Genomic DNA, 17817 nt, shown 5'->3' with positions numbered 1-17817 from the left:
ATTCCCAATTTCTATTTGTATTACATTTTAGTCTTAATGCTCTGACACTTCCTCCTCCTTGCCGCATGCATTCCTTGAGAAGACGAGGCTATAGAGTCAGGCTCTGTTGTGTCTGGGGCACCTGTCCCCTCCTCTTCATTCCCATGGCCACATCCCTTGTTCAAGGCTTCGACACTCAGCGCCTCTTGCTTGGCCTATCACAGAAGCCTTCTCACTATCCCCACAGTGTCAGTTCCTTCCCCTCTCATCCACACGGTGCTGTCTGCTTAATTTTCCCAAAGCACAGCTCTGCTGATGCTACTACCTGAAAAGCATTGAACCTACTAAAAATAATCTAAATCTAAAACTTTAGTTGGGTGTACAAGGCCCTCCATGATTAGGCCTCAAACTTACCTTCCCTTCCTCCCACTCATACAACCTACGTTCCAGCCAAACCAAAGAGCTTGCTGCTCTCCATTTAGTTGTGCTCTGCTCTTTCCATGCTCTAGGTCTATGCTCTTACCATTTCCTCTGCCCTAAATGCCCTTGATGATCATCTCTGGGTGTGAAATACTCCCTTGTCCTGCAAGGCTCAGCAACTCATACCTCCTCCATCATAAAGCTTTCTCTGAGTCATCAATAGATCTGCTCTCCCATAACATCTATTCATACCTCTCCCATGTAACTCATCTCTCCGACTGGACTGATACCCCTGGCACAGTTCTGTGAGCGATTCATCTTTATAAGTGACACAGCACCTACTTCAGGGCTTTGGGCCAGTATGAATAAACAATTACCACTTCTGGAAGAGCCTGTCTGTTTTTAGCACAATTGAAAAACAATGCCACTGCACCCAACCGATTGACTACAATTATATGTCACAGCTGTATTCCCTGCATTATTTTTGTTTTTCTTGAAGGTTGTAATTATAATACATAGTAAGTGTTTCTACAGGCTTTTTCCTTCTCTGTAGATAGTTAGAAAGTATCTACCTCCACTTGGAAGCAAGTATAATAAGCCAAGACTCCAGGACTGAACCTGACCACTCTGCCAGGCATGGGGCTGCAAAGCCTCCCCAGTCTTTGGCTCTTCCATCTTCCTCACTCTTCACTCATACTCAGTCACTCTCCAAACCATACAGATTCGTGTGTGTGTGTGTGTGTGTGTGTGTGTGTGTGTGTGGCAGTTTTATACCTTTATTTGATAATTAGTGGTTGGTTAGTTCTCATCCACATTAACTGTCTGTACATTTTTGAAAGTGGTGACAGGTACATAGGCAACCAACATAGAGAGCTTGTTTGGTGAATCTTCATCCTTGTTATGTTTTCTGGACAACTGCACATGGATACGGTATGGAACATTCCTCCTTATTCCTTTGGCCCAGACAGCTTTGTTGAGTCTGGTGTCCACACATCGGGAGTTCCCATTGCCTTCATGGCAAATTTCAGGATCTCTTTGAGAGCCCAAGGGGCATGCTTCTTGAAACCCACTCCATGGGCGTGCTAGTGAAGGTCACTGGTGTGTTCTCCGGTTACTACCGCGTTGATGGCACAACAGCCCTTCTTTGTGGGAGCCGTTCGGCCAGACCCTGGTTGGAAAGGAAACCAAACCCTACACATTCTTTAGTACTATTTCTCACTCCTCTGCCCTTCCTGACACTCTACCTTGGATTTTACCTTCACTCTTTTCACCTGGCCTAAAGCCTCCTCATCTGTCTCCTACTTTCCAGTTCATTCTACACACCACTGCTGGGTTAATTTTTCTCAGGCCCAGCCTCAGTCATCTTATTCCCCTTCAGCAGTCCCCAGTGGCCCACCAGACAAATTATAAACCCCTCACCAGATGATTTTAGGCCCTGTACCTAGAGTCCAACTCACAAATGTCAGTTTGCAGCTGTTAAAAAGAAAACTACAAGCCCAAAATGGAGTCACTTACATCAAAGCTCCAGATCAGTAAACCAAAACCTAATGCCCTACCTGACCTGCAGTTTCAACCCCCACCCCCAGGAATGTAATCTTTAACCAGCCAAACTGGATTTCCTGGAAGTAATCCCCTGATAGATGCATTCTTCCTTAGAAGGGCAATGTTACCTAAGTAATACATTCCTTTTGATAATAAATTTCTCTTTATGTAATGCCCTCTCTGCCTTTTAAAACCTTTCCTTTATTGAAGCTCAGTGGAGCTCCCTCACTATCTGCTAGATGGGATGCTGGTTATTTAAGGAGGGAAAACTTAGGACAATATCTAAATGGAAAAAAAAAGTTGAAAAACTTTTTATTTATTTATTTATTTATTTTTACTTTGTAAAAAAGAAAGTTGTAAAAGTTTCATGGAAAAGGAATCTTTGAAAATGAATTTTAATGTGTGGTCACGCTGGCTAAGATTAAAATGAATTTATTTAAGCCTGAGTTTTAATATCAAGAGTATACTGGTACAAAATTAGGATTTGGTTATAGCAGCAATGTCCACAATAGCCAAAATATGGAAAGAGTCCAGATGTCCAACAACAGAGGAACGGATAAAGATGTGGAACGCACACACACACACACACACACACACATACATACACAATAGAATATTACTCAGCCATCAAAAAGAATGAAATCTTGTCATTTACAATGATGTAGATAGAACTAGAGGGTATTACGCTAAGGGAAATAAGTCAGCCGAAATCAAGAGTCGGATGCTTAACTAATTGAGCCACCCAGGTGCCCCAAGACCAGACAGTTTTAAGGAATGGAGGTTGACTTTACACAGTCAATAAAGCCCCTTGCACAAAAATCAACCTGGTACCTTGTTTACAAGGTTCCAGCAAAGCAGTTTTACAAAGAGCTTATGTGGTCGATCACTATTCATTCTTACTGCGCTTATACAAATAATCAGGTAAAGTTTAATACAAACAAGTTAGTTTTACTATAAAAAATGAAGGCAGTTTTGGAGAGAGGAAATTATATTTACATCTTTGTCTATATTAGATTCTAATCTGGTTAATTGTCTTTGAGGTTCTGTTAAATACCTGCAAATTGGACTGGATCCTAAATTCTTCTAGTCTCCTCAGAAATCTGACTATAACTCTTCAAACTAATGCTTCCAATTTTCTCCCATCCTTCTGATTTGGAACAGATAAGAGCAAAGACTGCCTTTGAATCTCCTTGGAAGGGACTTCACCAGGTCTTCTTCACTACCTAAAGGGCAGCCGGACTTCAGGAACTTAAACCTTGGATATGCATCTCACAGCTGAAGAAGGCCCCACGTGACATCTGGTCCTACACAAGCACTGGAGACTTCCAAACCAAAGTGACTAGGAAGAGAAGAAGTTGACATCGAGGTAGACTGCTTCCTTCCAAGATGCCAGATCAAGACTTAATACTTCAATTAAATATGAAACCGTTTCTTCTTCCCTTTCTTTCCTTTACTCTGGTGCTGGCCTGGAAAGGTAACACCATCATCCACATCTCCTGGGCCATGGCTAGGAGTGGAAACCTTCACCTTTCAGACTACTGGATTTGTCACCAAAATCTCCTGTCTGTCCATCAACAGTGCTACCTTACTGGAATTGGTTTGTGCCTTGTCAGGGTTTGCCTTTGTCTGTGGTCATTACCATTCTCCTTGGGTCTACATGGCTAGACAGTTGGCACACAGCTGGGCAATGCCTCTTAGGGTATCTAACTGTGTCCCTGATTTTTCACAAGTGAAAGAAGACATCTCACTGGTTGGTTTCCCTGGATTGACATTATCAAATGAGAAAAAACCTACCAGGGGGCATTCATGACTCAGGATTCACTTCCTTTGGCAGAGTCAGATTTCCCTGGTTAGGAGTGAAAGTAAATGAGAATATGATCAGCAACTCTCCTTAACTCTTGAAAATATTGAAGAATTTTGCTAAAATAATAGCTGCCCAACAAGAATCCCTAGACTGTCTGGTCAAAGTTGTTCTTCATAATAGAATAGCCCTTGATGTTAGCTGAACAAGGTGTCTCTGCTGTGGCCAACATCACGTGCTGGCCTAGATTAATACTTCGGGGAAGTTAAAACTCAATTACATAAAATCACTGAAGAGGCCACTTGGCTTAAAAAAGTGACTCCTTCCATAAGGTCTTTGTTTGACTTATTTGATTTTGATTGGTTTGGGTCTTGGGGACCATGGCTTTGAAGTACACTTCAAACACTGGGAATTATCTTCCTTATAATCATCATAATAATCTCCCTGGTGTGTTGTATCCTCTCAAAAGTTTTACATGCATGTTCGTATCCACTAACCAACAAGCAAATGATCTCCCTAAGACTGGAACACCAGAAAAAGAACAAAGAGGATGACCAACTCAAAAACTGTGAACCTGAAGTTGTAACCTGTGGCTATCTCAGAGATAAGCAAAAAAAAAAAACAAAAACAAAAAAAAAAAACAACCAAACTCATGACCTGTGAATACCAAACAAAGGATCAACAAAAGCTGTGTTAAAAAGAAAACCACAGACCCAAAATGGTGTCATTTAGGTCAAGACCCCATACCGGGGCTTAATACCTAATTTAACTGCAGTTTCAACCTCCTCCAGAAAAACAGTCTTAATCAGGAATTTTCTGATCAGCACCTAGGAGTCTGCCACAAGCGCCCTCTCCACCCTCCAAAGGAAGATGGGATGACCTTCCTGGTAAGACCCCCTACTCTTCTGCCTAAGGGAAAGCAATCTTGCCTAGAATAATCCTTTTCTTTTGCTAATAACTTTCTTGCCCCACCCTCCTTCCCATAAAAACCTTCCATTTTGTACAGCTCCTCTGAGCTCCCCCCTACTTGCTAGATGGGATGATGCCTGATTCATGAATCATTTAATAAAGCCGATTAGATCTTCAAATTTACACTTTGAATTTTGTTTTTTAACAGCTGCAAAAACTATAGAATAGTAGCTGAAAGTGACGCTGATGCCCTAAATTTTTATGACATCTCAAAAAAAAAATTTTATCACATCTCTCACTTAAACTGAGGGTCTGATCAGAAGGGGGGGAATGTTAAAAAGAAAACCACAGGCCCCAAATGAAGTCACTTATGTTAAGGCCCTGTGTCAGTAAACCATGATTTAATACCTAAGCTAACTACAGTTTCAACCTCCCCAGGAATGTAACCTTTAACCAGCCAAAATGGAATTTCCTGGTCAACACTAGGAGATAATCCCCCATAGATCCTTTCTCCCTTAGGAGCGCAACCTTGCCTAAAGAATGCATTCCTTGCTAATAAATTCCTTTTTTTTTTAAATGCCCTCTCTGTGCCTTTAAAAACCTTTCTTTTTCCAAGCTCCCTTCTCCTTGCTAGATAGGATACTCCCCATTCATGAATCATTTAACAGAGTCAATTAGATCCTCAAATTTACTCAGTTGGGTTTTGTTTTTTAACACAAATTGGAAAACGCATTGTTTCTCAAACCTGCCAGTGTATTTCTCCCTCTGGGGTTTTGCTCTTGCTATTTTCTCTACTTGTTCACTGAAATAGACATTTATTAAATAGCAACTCTGTGCCAAGCCCTGGGTAAGTGCGGAGGATACGAAGATGAGTAGAACAGTGCCAATCCTTAAGAAGCTCACAGAACTAACAGGGGAAATAGAAATAGAAATAAATTATTAACAAAATGTGGAGGGGACAGCAAGAGAAAGCACCTATTACACCAAAGGTGTAAGGGCACAGTAGTATCAGAGGTGAACAGAACTCAACACCAAGCAGAAGTACGAGAAGTATACCTCAGGCAGCAGGGACAGGATGTGAGAAGGCAGAGAGGTTTGTAAGGCTAGAGGCCATGGAGTAGCAAGAGATGATGCTGGAAAAATGGATAGAGACCTGATCAGGAAACCCCTTGGATGGCATGCTAAGCAATGTAGATTGCGTCCTACATTTTTTCATCCATACATTTAATAAACATTTATTGACCACCCACTATGTGCCAGGCACTGCGTTAGGTGCTCACCCCTCATTCAGTGCTGGTGAAAATGCAAAATGGTGCATTGCTTTGGCACCTTGAAAACATTACGCTCAGTGAAAGAAGTCAGTTGCAAAAGACCACGTATTGTATGATTCAATTTATAAGAAATTTTCAGAATAGGCAAATCTATAGAGACAAAGAGTAGGTGCGTAGTTTCCTAGGATTGGGTTGAAGGAGTTGGGAGAAAATGGGAGGTGACTGCTAAAAAGTAAGGGGATTCTTTTTTAGGGTAATAAGAATATTCTAAAATTGATTTTGGTGATGATCACACAACTCTGTGAATATATTAGGAGTGACTAAATTGTAAGCTTTAAATGTGTGAATTGTATATGTCAATTATATCTCAATACAACTTTTTAAAAAGTAAAATAAATATGTCAGAAGAGGGTATGCACTTTGCAAAACAGAAAAAGACCAGAAAAAGGGGGATCAAGAGGGCTAGAGGGAGGATAGTTTACAGCATTAAATATAGTTGTCAGGTGGGGGGGCGCCTGGGTGGCGCAGTCATTAAGCGTCTCAGGAAGTGATCCCAGCGTTCTGGGATCGCGCCCCACATCAGGCTCCTCTGCTGGGAGCCTGCTTCTTCCTCTCCCACTCTCCCTGCTGTGTTCCCTCTCTCGCTGGTTATCTGTCTCTCTCTGTCAAATAAATAAATAAAATCTTAAAAAAAAAATATATATATATATATAGTTGTTGGAGTAGGCCTCACTGAGAAAGCAACACCTGAACAAAGATGTGCAGGAGGTGAAAGAGTTGACCATGCAGTGCGTATAAGGAGGTGAGGAAGAAGGGAGCAATTAGAAATATACAAGAGGCAGATGCCCTAGGACCTAGTGATTGGATGGGGGAGCCCTAGGATGATTTCCAGTTTCAAATCTCTGAGATGTAAGGATGGTTCAACGTATACAGAAAATCCTAGGGGTGCCTTCAAGGCTAAGGGGGAAAAAAGAAAGAGAGAAAATCCTAGAGTCCACCAAGAAACCACTGGAACTAATAAACAAATTCAGTAAAACTGCAGCATAAAAAAATCAACCTACAAAAATCAGTTGCATTTCAATACACTAAAAACGAGCTACCTGAAAAAGAAATAAAGAAAGCAAACCCATTTACAATAGCATCAAAAACAACAAAATACTTGGGAATACATTTAACCAAAGAGGTGAAAGATCTGTACAATGAAAACTATAAGACTTTGATGAAAGAAATAGTACAATACACAAATAAAGGGAAAGATATCCCACGTTCATGGATCAGAAGAATTAATATTGTTGGGGCTCAGTTGGAAGAGCATGCAACTCTTGGTCTCTGGGTCAGGAGTTCAAGCCCCACATTGGGTGTAGAGATTACTTAAATCAATAAATGTTTTTAAAAAAGAATTCATATTGTTGAAATGCCCATACTACCCAAAGCTATCTTAGATCAAATGCAATCCCTATAAAATATTCCAATGGCGTTTTTCACAGAAGTAGAAAAAACAATCCTAACATTCTTAAGGAAGCACAAGAGACCCTAAATAGCCAATTTAATACCGAGAAAGAACAAAGCAGGAGGCATCACACTTCCTGATTTCAAACTATACTACAAAGCTATAGTAATCAAAGAGGTATGTTACTAGCATAAACACACACACATAGACCAAGGGAACAGAATCAAGAGCCCAGAAACAAACCCACATACACAGTCAACATATATACAGAGCCAAAAAAGACAGGAAATAGTAAGTGCTGCCAAGGACGGGGAACAACCTGAAGGAGACTGGAAGGAGAAAAGGGAAAGCCTGGGAGAAGTCTCAGGGAGATGAGCAATACTGAGGGCTGGGTTCTGCTTAGTAAGCGTCACTGATCTATCTCCCTGGGCTGGAGATGCTTAAGTCCAAACAGGACTCTGTAGGAAACACCTCCACAGCCTTTTCTTTAACAACAGTGCAGTCATTGGCCCGTTCTGTCTTGGAGACTTGGCTCTGAGGCTATCTACACTTTATCTACCATTTCCCAGCCTGAGATTTCCTTTATCTTCTCTCCATTTAGAGTGAGCTCTTCTCCCAGGGAAGATTATTTATATTTGTGGATGAGGCATTGTAAGTACAAGGAAAAAAGGGAGAAGCTAGGGGAAGAGGAAACAAAGGTATAAAAGGGTGTAGGGAAGTGAGACATGTCCAGGGGCTCCAAGAAGAAGTGAACATCGTTTAATCTCCACCTAAGAACCCACGAGGGTGTCCCTGCTTTGTTCCTCCCTCCCCACTATCAGTATCCAGATCCCACCCTCCAGCCCAGGTCTCAGTGACAGGGCCCCTTTGGAGCCCCATGAATTGAACTCTCTGGTTGTCTTGGAATCTGGGGCAAATACAGGGTCCCTAGCCACTGCCTTGGGTATGAGAGATATAAATCATATATAATATGATTTAATATAATCATATATATATAATGATGTATCATAATATATCAACTGCTGCCCTGATTGGTTTCTCTACAACCAGGAAACCCAAAGGAAATTAGCCGTGATACTCATCATCTCTCCCTCAGTAGAGCAATCATAAAACCTCACACAGGTATGAGGAGGGAAGACTGGCGATCCTCAATGTTAGGCTCCCTGCTAAACTGGGCTTCCCTACCCAGCATCGTGTTTGCTGTGTGTCAAACACTCTCACATCCAAACCTGGAGATGTTCCAGGCTTCCACGATTTTCCCCTTCAGCAACAGTGCAGAATGTCTTCCATCTGTCAGAACACTTTTTTGGGAGCCTGTTAGTTGATAACAGTGAGACCACCTGGCTAATTCCTCCCTACTTTTCCTTTTCTTCCTTTCCAAGAATATCTCTGCATAAGTTTCCCTGCCCCCAACCCTAATTTTGTGGATAGCGAAGTCCTGAGCCTGGATTCTGAGGCCAGATGACCTGGGTTCAAATTCAGGCTTTATTTATCATTTACTTGTTGTGTGACCTTGGGTAAGTGCATTAACCCCTCTGTACGTGGGTGCTCATCTTCAAAATGGGAAAAGGACATCTCTGTGATTTGTTGAGAAAGTTAAAGGAGTTAACACACATAAAACACTATAAAATTATAAGATATTAGCATTATTTTGGTTGTTGTTGTTTTATCAGTGCCATTCTAGGCCTTTCTCTATGAGCCCTACCACTTCCTCCAGGCTTTAACAGAAGGAAATTTCACCATGAGAACTCAAACTGTCTGGTGCATTCAGATGTCAAATTCCATGTGTTGCAACATCCTTCATCATTTCTACCAGCTGTTTGTCACCATGCTGGACAATGCTAATTCATCCTGACTTCTTCAGCCTCAAGCAGAGGACCCACCTCCCTGCAATATAGTGCATGGCAAAATAAGGAGTAGCCTGTATTCCATCCTTTCAAATCTTCAGACCTGGGTTTGTCTATTGACTCCTATCAGTCTAGTCACTGATCCTAAGAGCAAGTCTATAATCAGTACATGGGGGTGGGGGGGTCTGGGTGGCTCAGTTGGTTAAGCATCTGCCTTTTGCTTGGGTCATGATGCCATGGTCCTGGCCCAGCATCAGGCTCCTTGCTCGATGGGAGCCTGCTTCTCCCTCTCCCTCTGCCCCTCTCCCTTCTTGTCCTCTTTCTCTATCTCTCAAATAAATAAATAAATAAATCAGAAAGAAAGAAAGAAGAAAGAAAGCAAATTTTTTTCACCACTCCCACTGCAAAGTGCTTGCTGGCCACAGGAGAGGGGGTGGCGTTGGCGGGGTCGGGTTAGGGCAGAACCCAAACTAGACTACCAAGCTTCAGCAACACAATTCTCATAACTTAGAGAAGGCTCCTTTTGCTTACCCACAGTTTCACGAACTATGAGAGATGATTTTCCCCACTGTCAAGAATCTCAATTTATAAGGCATACCCACGGGATCTTATTTGGAAGGATAAAATCACCCCCAACTTTTTAAAAAATATTTTATTTATTTGTCAGAGAGAGAGCACAAGCAGGGGAAGCAGCAGGCAGAGGGAGAAGTAGGTTCCCAGCTGAGCAAGAAGCCCTATGCAGGACTCGATCCCAGGACCCTGGGACAATGACCCAAGCCAAAGGCTCAACGGACCGAGCCACCCAGGTGTCCCTCACCCCCAACTTTTAAACAATATTTTCCCAAAATCCAAAGGAGTGAAGATTTAAAAAGCAGAAAAAAACAATGGTGATGAAATTTCTTTCCGGAATCACAACTGCAAGATCTTTTGAGAAACTAAAAAATCATTATCAAGAACTCTCTCTACACAGACCTTATCTCTTCCCCGTCCGCAACCCCCCCCCCCCCCCCCCCCCGCCCCCAACCGCTCCATTCGTGCTCTCTCCTAATCTCTCTCTCTCTCAAATAAATAAATAATTAAAATNCCTGGAGACTTCGAAGGACTTCATGAATTCCCATGGGGCAACGGCCCCAGCCTCTCCCCATGGCCGTCTCACCCCCCACCTCCCCGGCGCACGCCCCCACCTTCTGCACTGCTTGCAAAACATCTCCCTCTTGTGGTGAGAGCCGGGGCCACTCCACACCCTCTGGCCAAGCTCGCAATTCTCACCAGCATCCTCCTCGCTCAGGGAGAGAACCAGATCTGTTATAACCGAAATGAACAGCAGGAAGAAAAGAGGGGTCCTGGCCAACCAGAGCATTTCCCATGCCCTTCGGCCCCCATCCTCTGATTTAAGTTGGAATGCTAAAATATAAAACCCCTGCTGGAGTGAGTAAGGAGTAAGGAGGCCAGCTAATTTTAGTTGAGTCCCAGATCGGGCTCCTTGCTCAGCGGGGAGCCTGCTTCTCCCTCTGCCTGCTGCTCCCCCTGCTTGTGCTCTCTCTCTGACAAATAAATAAATAAAATCTTAAAAAAAAAAAAAAGAGCAATGGGAGCATCTTTCCTTATAATGTTTGGCCTTTTGTCCTCAGTTCCTGAAATCGCTTCAGAGCCATGAAGGTAAAATGAGGTATTGTTATTCCTAACGAGCCCCTTTCTACCACTACTGGGTGTATGCTAATGAGGCGACTTTTAGAAAGCACTTCATTGGCTGCCAGGGGAACCAACCAGGAACAGAAGTTAGAATTTTCAGTCCCACCACCAGACCTCAGGGAGAGAGAAGGGCTATAGACAGTTAAATCACCAATGGCCAAAGATTTAATATATTGTGCCTATGTAATAAAGCCGCCATAAAACCCAAAAGGTCAAGATTCAGAGAGCTTCCAGGTTGGCAAACACATGTAGATTAGATTCAGCAAGGATCCGGAGAGGGCATGGTAGCTCCAAGCCCCTCCCCACATACCTTGCCTTATGTATATCTCTTCATCTGGCTGTTGATTCATATCCTTTGTAATAAATTGGTAATTTCCTGAGGTCTGTGAGCAGCTCTAGAAAATTAATGAAACCCAAGGAGCGATTTGTGGGATCCTGTGATTTGTAGCCAGTTGGTCAGAAGCACAGGTGACAAGCTGGACTTACGATGGGCATCTCAAGTGGGGCAGTCTTGTGTGACTGAACCCTTACCCTACGGAATCTGATGCTATCTCCAGGTAGTTAGTGTCAGAATTGAGTTGAATTGTAGGACACCCAGCTAGTGTCTGAAGAATTGGTTTGGATATGTGAGAACGCCCTCCACCCACCCTGGAACTGGTATCAGCACCCTTTCACAACCCCCCCCCCTTGGCTTTTATGAAATCACCCTTCCCAGCTCTTTTTCTGCTTCTATTGCTATTCATTCACTTTGTCTTTTGCTGGCTCCCCTTCCTCTACCCAGTTTTTAAAGTCAGTATCTTGGGGCACCTGGGTGGCACAGTCGTTAAGTGTCTGCCTTCGACTCAGGCGTGATCCCAGCATTCTGAGATCGAGCCCCACATCAGGCTTCTCTGCTATGAGCCTGCTTCTTCCTCTCCCACTCCCCCTGCTTGTGTTCCCTCTCTTGCTGGCTGTCTCTCTCCGTGAAATAAATAAAATCTTTAAACTAAATAAATAAATAAAGTCAGTATCTTTAAGAGTTCTATCCTGGCCTTTCTTCTCTCCTCACTGTACATATCCTCAGTCATCACTGGCTTCAACCCTTATCTGAGTGCTAATAACTTACAAATCTCTGTCTTCAGTCCAGATCACTCCTGAGATCTAGCTCCTCAGATCCAAGTACCTGCTGGACATCTTCCACCTGGCTTCACCCATACATTCCAAAAACAGAGTCCCGACTATGTGCTAGGTCCTATCAAGTTATTGGAGACAGTAGAGGTGAGAAAAGTAGACATGATATTTGTAATCTTAGAACTTAGTCTTAGCAGGAAAAATAGACATTAAATATATATTCCCACAGATAAATATATCATTACATACCGATGGGGACTGTGAAAGAAAAGCACAGGGTGCTTAGGGGGTATCACAGCAGTAACTCAAATTAAACTTCCCAAAATGGTATGACACTTCATTACAATCTGATCCTCCTCATTTTCATGTTATTTCCTATCCCTAAATCTATTCAACATTTAACAAATGTAATTAGTGCCCACTAGGTGCCAGACAACTCCCTTCTCTCCAGTTGCCCAAGCCTAAAACCTGAGAAATCATGCTAGACCACTTCCTCATTCCCCACATCCAATCAATATTAACTCAATCTCCTTAAATCAGTTATGTTCACCCAATTCCCTCCATCCCCACTTTACTGCCTTAGTTAAGGCCACAAGTATTTGTCACCCGGATTCCAGCAACAGTTTCTGGGGATCGCTCTGCCTCTGGTTGCCCTCTCCTGTCCTATCTGCCCTCCTCAGGGCTCCAGAATATATTTCTAAAACACAACTCTGGGGCACCTGGATGGTTCAGTTGGTTAAGCATCTGCCTTTGGCTCGGGTCATGGTCCTGGGGTCCTGGAATCGGGCCCTGCATCTGGCTCTGCATCGGGCTCCCTGCTCAGCAGGGAACCTGTTTCTCCCTCTCCCTCTGCCCCTCCCTCCCCACTCATGCTTTCTCTCACACTCTCTCTCTCAAATAAATACATGAAATCTTTAAAAAAAATAAAAATAAAAAATAAAGCACAACTCGGATTATGCCTCTCCCCTGCTTAAAAGCCTTCCAAAGCTCCCCACTGTCTTCCAACCAACTCAAATTCCTGTGGAAGAACAAGGTTTGAGGTGTTCCCATTTGAATCTGCCACCCTTTATTTTATACAGTCTGCAGAGAGAAAGCTAGACCCAAAGAGCATGCAGCTTCATGACTAGCATGAAAACTTACACGATACGTACACTGGTGGGTAACTTACCAAAAAAACTGATGGGTTAACTTATAGTTGAGGTGGAAAAATTCAATTTTGCATCTGAAATCCAGTGTAGAGATTAAAGAACTGCAATGTCCAATGTTAATTGGCTTTGTGGCCATCATTTGCTTTGCAGTTAGAAGAAGCATCCCAGTGAGATTAAACTAAAACTTTGCCCTTAAACAATTATGAAGGCGCTCTGTATTGCTTCTCAGTAGTTCATTATAACAAGAGACAGAACCTGTCATAATTAAACTGAAATACGACCTTGGCCCCACCTGCATAGTCTCTCTTTATGAAGCTCTTGATTTATCAGAACACATTCTCTAATCTTCTCTTTCTTATTTTACTAAAGAGGAAAACAACTAGCACAGAAGTATTTCAAATTTTCAAATTACTTGTTTCAACAAGATTATTTACTCCCACGATGTCTCATTAAATGATATGATCAATATTTTATCTTAATGTTAATCAAAGCGAATAAAAATGGAAGATAAATAATTTTTATTTCCACACTCCTTATCTTGGCATGCAATGCTCTGGGCATGGCTTGCTTCTTAGCCCCATCTCTCACCAGGCCTTCCCTTCAAGTCTGAGCTCTGTCCATATGGGACTACTGGCAATTTCCAGACAGTGTCATGCCATTTGCAATTTTGTGCCTGTGCTCCCTGTACCAATCTCACCCAAGTCTTAAGGAAAATGCTGACGCCAATAGACAGCTGGGTTATAAATGCATCTATAACACTTCCTTTCACTTCTTGATTTGTGTCTATTGCCCCTAGTAGGTTATAACTTTCTCGGAAACAGAAACCATGTCATTAATTTTTTCCTCCCCAGAGCCTAGCTAAGTGCCCAACAGAAATGTTCATCAACTATCTGTGGATCTATCCACCATGTAGATCATCTTTTACATGCTAAAAACATCCAGAATGACAGGACTTGAACTGGGATGGATGTCCATGAGGTAAGTGTCCAAGTCTGCAAATAACTTGCGGAGACCTAGGACTGATGGATTACCCAAAGAGCATGACAGTAGATGTATATAGTAAATGTAAAGAGGTCGGCAGATAGTGTGAGGCTTGAAGGACAAAGGGGTTTTGCACCCATGCGGATGAAAGCGCAAGGGGAAACCAATTGAATGGCAATACTGCCTCCCCGTGGCACCTAGGATAACAGCCTCTATACCAGAGCATTTGTAGAGAATTACACAGCTTTCTCACACCATGTGGTTGTGCCCTATGAACTATGCTAGGGACCTCTTACTTTATCTCATTTAATTCTCATGACAACCCCTTGTAGAGACAAAGCATGTAGCTTACAGGTTAAATGCAGAGAGCTACCTGGCTCTCTCACTTAGGAGCTGTTGTGACCTTGGACAGAATATTTAAACTCTCTGCATATTTCCCCATCTATAAAATAGGATAATATTAGTCTCTACCATATAGGGTTCTTATGAGGGATAATTTTTTTTTTAAGTAGGCTCCACGCACAGCATGGAGCCCAACATGGGGCCTGAACTCATGACCCTGAGATCAAGACCCGAGCTGAGATCGAGTCAGACACTCAAAGGACTGAGCCACCCAGGTGTTCCAATAAATTCTTTTTTTTTTTTTTAACTTTAACAACTCTATACGTTACTCAATGCTTACCACGGTAAATGCAGTCACCATCTGTCACCAAACAGTGTTATTACAATTTTGTTGACTATATTCCCTATGCTGTACTTTTCATCTCCATGACTTATTTATTTTATAACTAGAAGTTAATACTTCTTAATCCCCTTTATCTATTTCACCCATACCCCCACCCACCTCACCTGCAAATGCAACCAGCATTTTGTTCTCTGTATTTAAGAGTTTGGGTTTTTGTTTGTCCCTTTGTTTCTTAGACTCCACATATGAGTGAAATTGTAAGGTATCTGTCTTTCTCTGTCTCACTTATTTCACTTAGCATAATACTCTCTAGGTCCATAATACTCTCTAGGTTGTTGCAAATGGCAAGAGTTCTTTCTCTTTTATGGCTGAGTAATATTCCATTGTGTGTGCATGTGTGTATTATATATATAATATATATATAAATATCACATCTTTGCCCATTCATCTATTGGTGGATACTTGGGTTGCCTACATATCTTTGCTACTGTAAATAATGCTACAATAAACATGGGGTGCCCATATCTTTTCTAATTAGTCTTTTTGTTTTCTTTTTTCTAATTTTTAAAAAGATTTTATTTATTTGAGAGAGAGAGAGAGAGAGAAAACATAGAGGGAGAAACAGACTCCCCACTGAGTAGGGAGCCCGATGTGGGGCTCAATCCCAGGACCCCGAGATCATAACCCAAGCCGAGGCAGATACCTAACCAACTGAATCACCCAGGCGCCCCAGTGCTTTCATTTTCTTTGGGGAAATACCCAGTAGTGCAATTACTGAATCACATGGTAGTTCTATTTTTAATTTTTTGAGGAAACTCCATATTGTTTCTACAGTGGCTGCACCAATATGCATTTCCACCAACAGTCCACAAGGTTCTTTTGTCTCTACATCCTCGCCAACACTTGTTATTTCTTGTCTTTTTTATTACAGCCATTCTGACAAGTGGAAGGTGGCAGAATAAATTCTCAAAAGGGTACCTGACAGCATAGCAAATGCTATATAAATACTAGCTATTATTATTCCCTTTTTCCTAATGAGAAAATTAATGTTAAATAAATCGAGCATACAGTAGGAACTCAAAAAATATAACTTCCTTTGCTGTCTCCCCTTACATCTTAGCTCCTTCAGGTATTGCCCTCCTTAGTGGTCCTGATTCAAATAGGGGACTCCCAAAGAAGTCAGATCCTAAAGGCAGCAAGGAGAAAACTGAGAAACCTCCATTTAAACAGTCCAGAGGGATATGGTTCTGGAAAAGAGCACTTCCCAGGGCACTCTTGTCATTATTATTAGAGTGAAGACCTTCCCAGTAACAAAATTCACCCTACCCAAAAGAAGATGCATATGGACTGTGAAAATCAACTAAGATCTGTGCAGGAAACCAGATTTCAAGGAATATTCAAATTAGTATGATCTGTCCAGAGTCCACTTTTGACCACTTTGCCCACAGGAGCTGAGACACCGTGATCATTTTCGAGATTAGGTTAATAACAACTTACTAGAGACTGTATTCTCTCCCTGCTCTCCTACTGTTACTGCAAACATAAAATTCATGAAAATGATCATTTTCAAGTGACATGATATCTTTGTGATTATAGACTGCCCACTCCAGTCCACATTTGCAATGAGGTATATCTTCATCAGGGAAGACTGATTGGCACATCTGCACATTGGTAGCAAACAGGCTCCTTTCATACTCGTAAAGCTCTCCATGATTCTGCAAGATTCCTCTAATTCAGATTTTAGCATTCCCAGGTATTCTATTTGAGAGACTGAATATACAAACAGTAGCCGGACCATATATAAAAACAGAACTCTGAAGGCTGCTGGCTGGCTCAGCTGGTAGAGCATGCAACTCAGGGTTGTGAGTTTAAGCCCTATGTTGGGCGTAGAGTTTACTTAAAAACAAAAACAAAATAGAATTCTGACCTACAACCTGAAGAAGCCAACCCAGGAAACCAATCCCCTTACCTGTAATAAACAGCTCAGGAAGCCAGCCTGCTATAAGGTAGACTTGCAGAAGTTAGACTGTTGTCTCTAGTGATAGTTCAGGAAGCCAAACAATAACCCCTGTAAACCACTGGCCCCAAATGGCCAGAACTTGATTAATAATTATCAGCTTCCCCAGATTTTGTGGCCACTTCCAATTTAGGACCAACCAGAGAAAGCCAAATATGCGCCCCTAACCAATCACACAGAATGCCCCTCCTCCTAGTTAGCCCAACTACAGAGTTCCCATTGCAGAGAGCCTTGAATCAAGGTGTATCTGAAACCTCCCCTCCCCCCACTCTAAAGCTTCCCCGCTCCTCTGCCGCCTTTGAGTCTCTGCCAAAACTCAAGTGTCTGCAGCTGACCCCCTTGCTATATAGCAAGTTCTGAATAAAAAGCCTTTGGTTTTCTTATTTGGTTGGTCTTCGTTTATTTCCACATATTGGACCTAGTAATTCTATGAAGAATTAATTCCCAAACCCTCTAAAAAAGACATTGGCTTAGAGGCAGGGGGTGGGGAAGGGGGTGGGAGGCTCAGTGGATTAAGCGTCTGCCTTGGGCTTGGGTCATGATCCCAAGATCCTAGGATCGAGCCCTGCATTGGGCTCCTTGCTCAGAGGGGGGCCTGCTCCCTTTGCCTGCCTCTCTGCCTGCTTGTGATCGCGCTCTCTCACTCTCTCTCTCTGACAAATAAATAAAATCTAAAAACATTTTTTAAATTTTTAAAAATTGGTTTACATTGTTTAAATGCGTTACTTCTAAAACATTCATAAAGTTAGAGGTGAACATCATTTTTTATTTCATCTTAATAACCTAAGTCAATATGCTCAAGGGCTCACCTTTCTGCAGATTTTCCTTGCTGAAACCGGAGCGGGTTTCTTCTACCCACCAGAACAGAGGACCTAGTGAGGACGCTGATAGGCCGAGACCACGCCGCGCCCAGGCCAACCCCCAAGTGGGAACTACAATTCCCAGCGGCCCGTGCAGAGGCCGGG

At 42.4% G+C, this 17817-nt stretch overlaps 1 protein-coding gene across 3 annotated transcripts in view; it reads right to left on the bottom strand.

Moving 5' to 3' along the window:
- The window catches only part of LOC100474694 (17-beta-hydroxysteroid dehydrogenase type 6), a 55987-nt gene that overhangs the window by 15079 nt on the left and 23091 nt on the right, over positions 1-17817 (bottom strand). Inside the window, exon 1 of one of the 3 annotated variants that reach the window (XM_019796184.2) lies at positions 17662-17776. The exons of 1 other annotated variant lie outside the window; for it this stretch is intronic. The gene's annotated coding sequence lies outside the window, so the exon portion shown is untranslated. Of the gene's footprint in view, positions 1-16804; positions 16915-17661; positions 17777-17817 lie in introns of those variants that run through there. One more of the 3 variants, XM_019796186.2, reaches the window with a different exon arrangement.

The sequence above is a fragment of the Ailuropoda melanoleuca genome, chromosome 15, assembly GCF_002007445.2.
Source record: "Ailuropoda melanoleuca isolate Jingjing chromosome 15, ASM200744v2, whole genome shotgun sequence".
NCBI lineage: Eukaryota > Metazoa > Chordata > Mammalia > Carnivora > Ursidae > Ailuropoda > Ailuropoda melanoleuca.
This window is presented reverse-complemented; position numbering and strand designations above follow the sequence as displayed.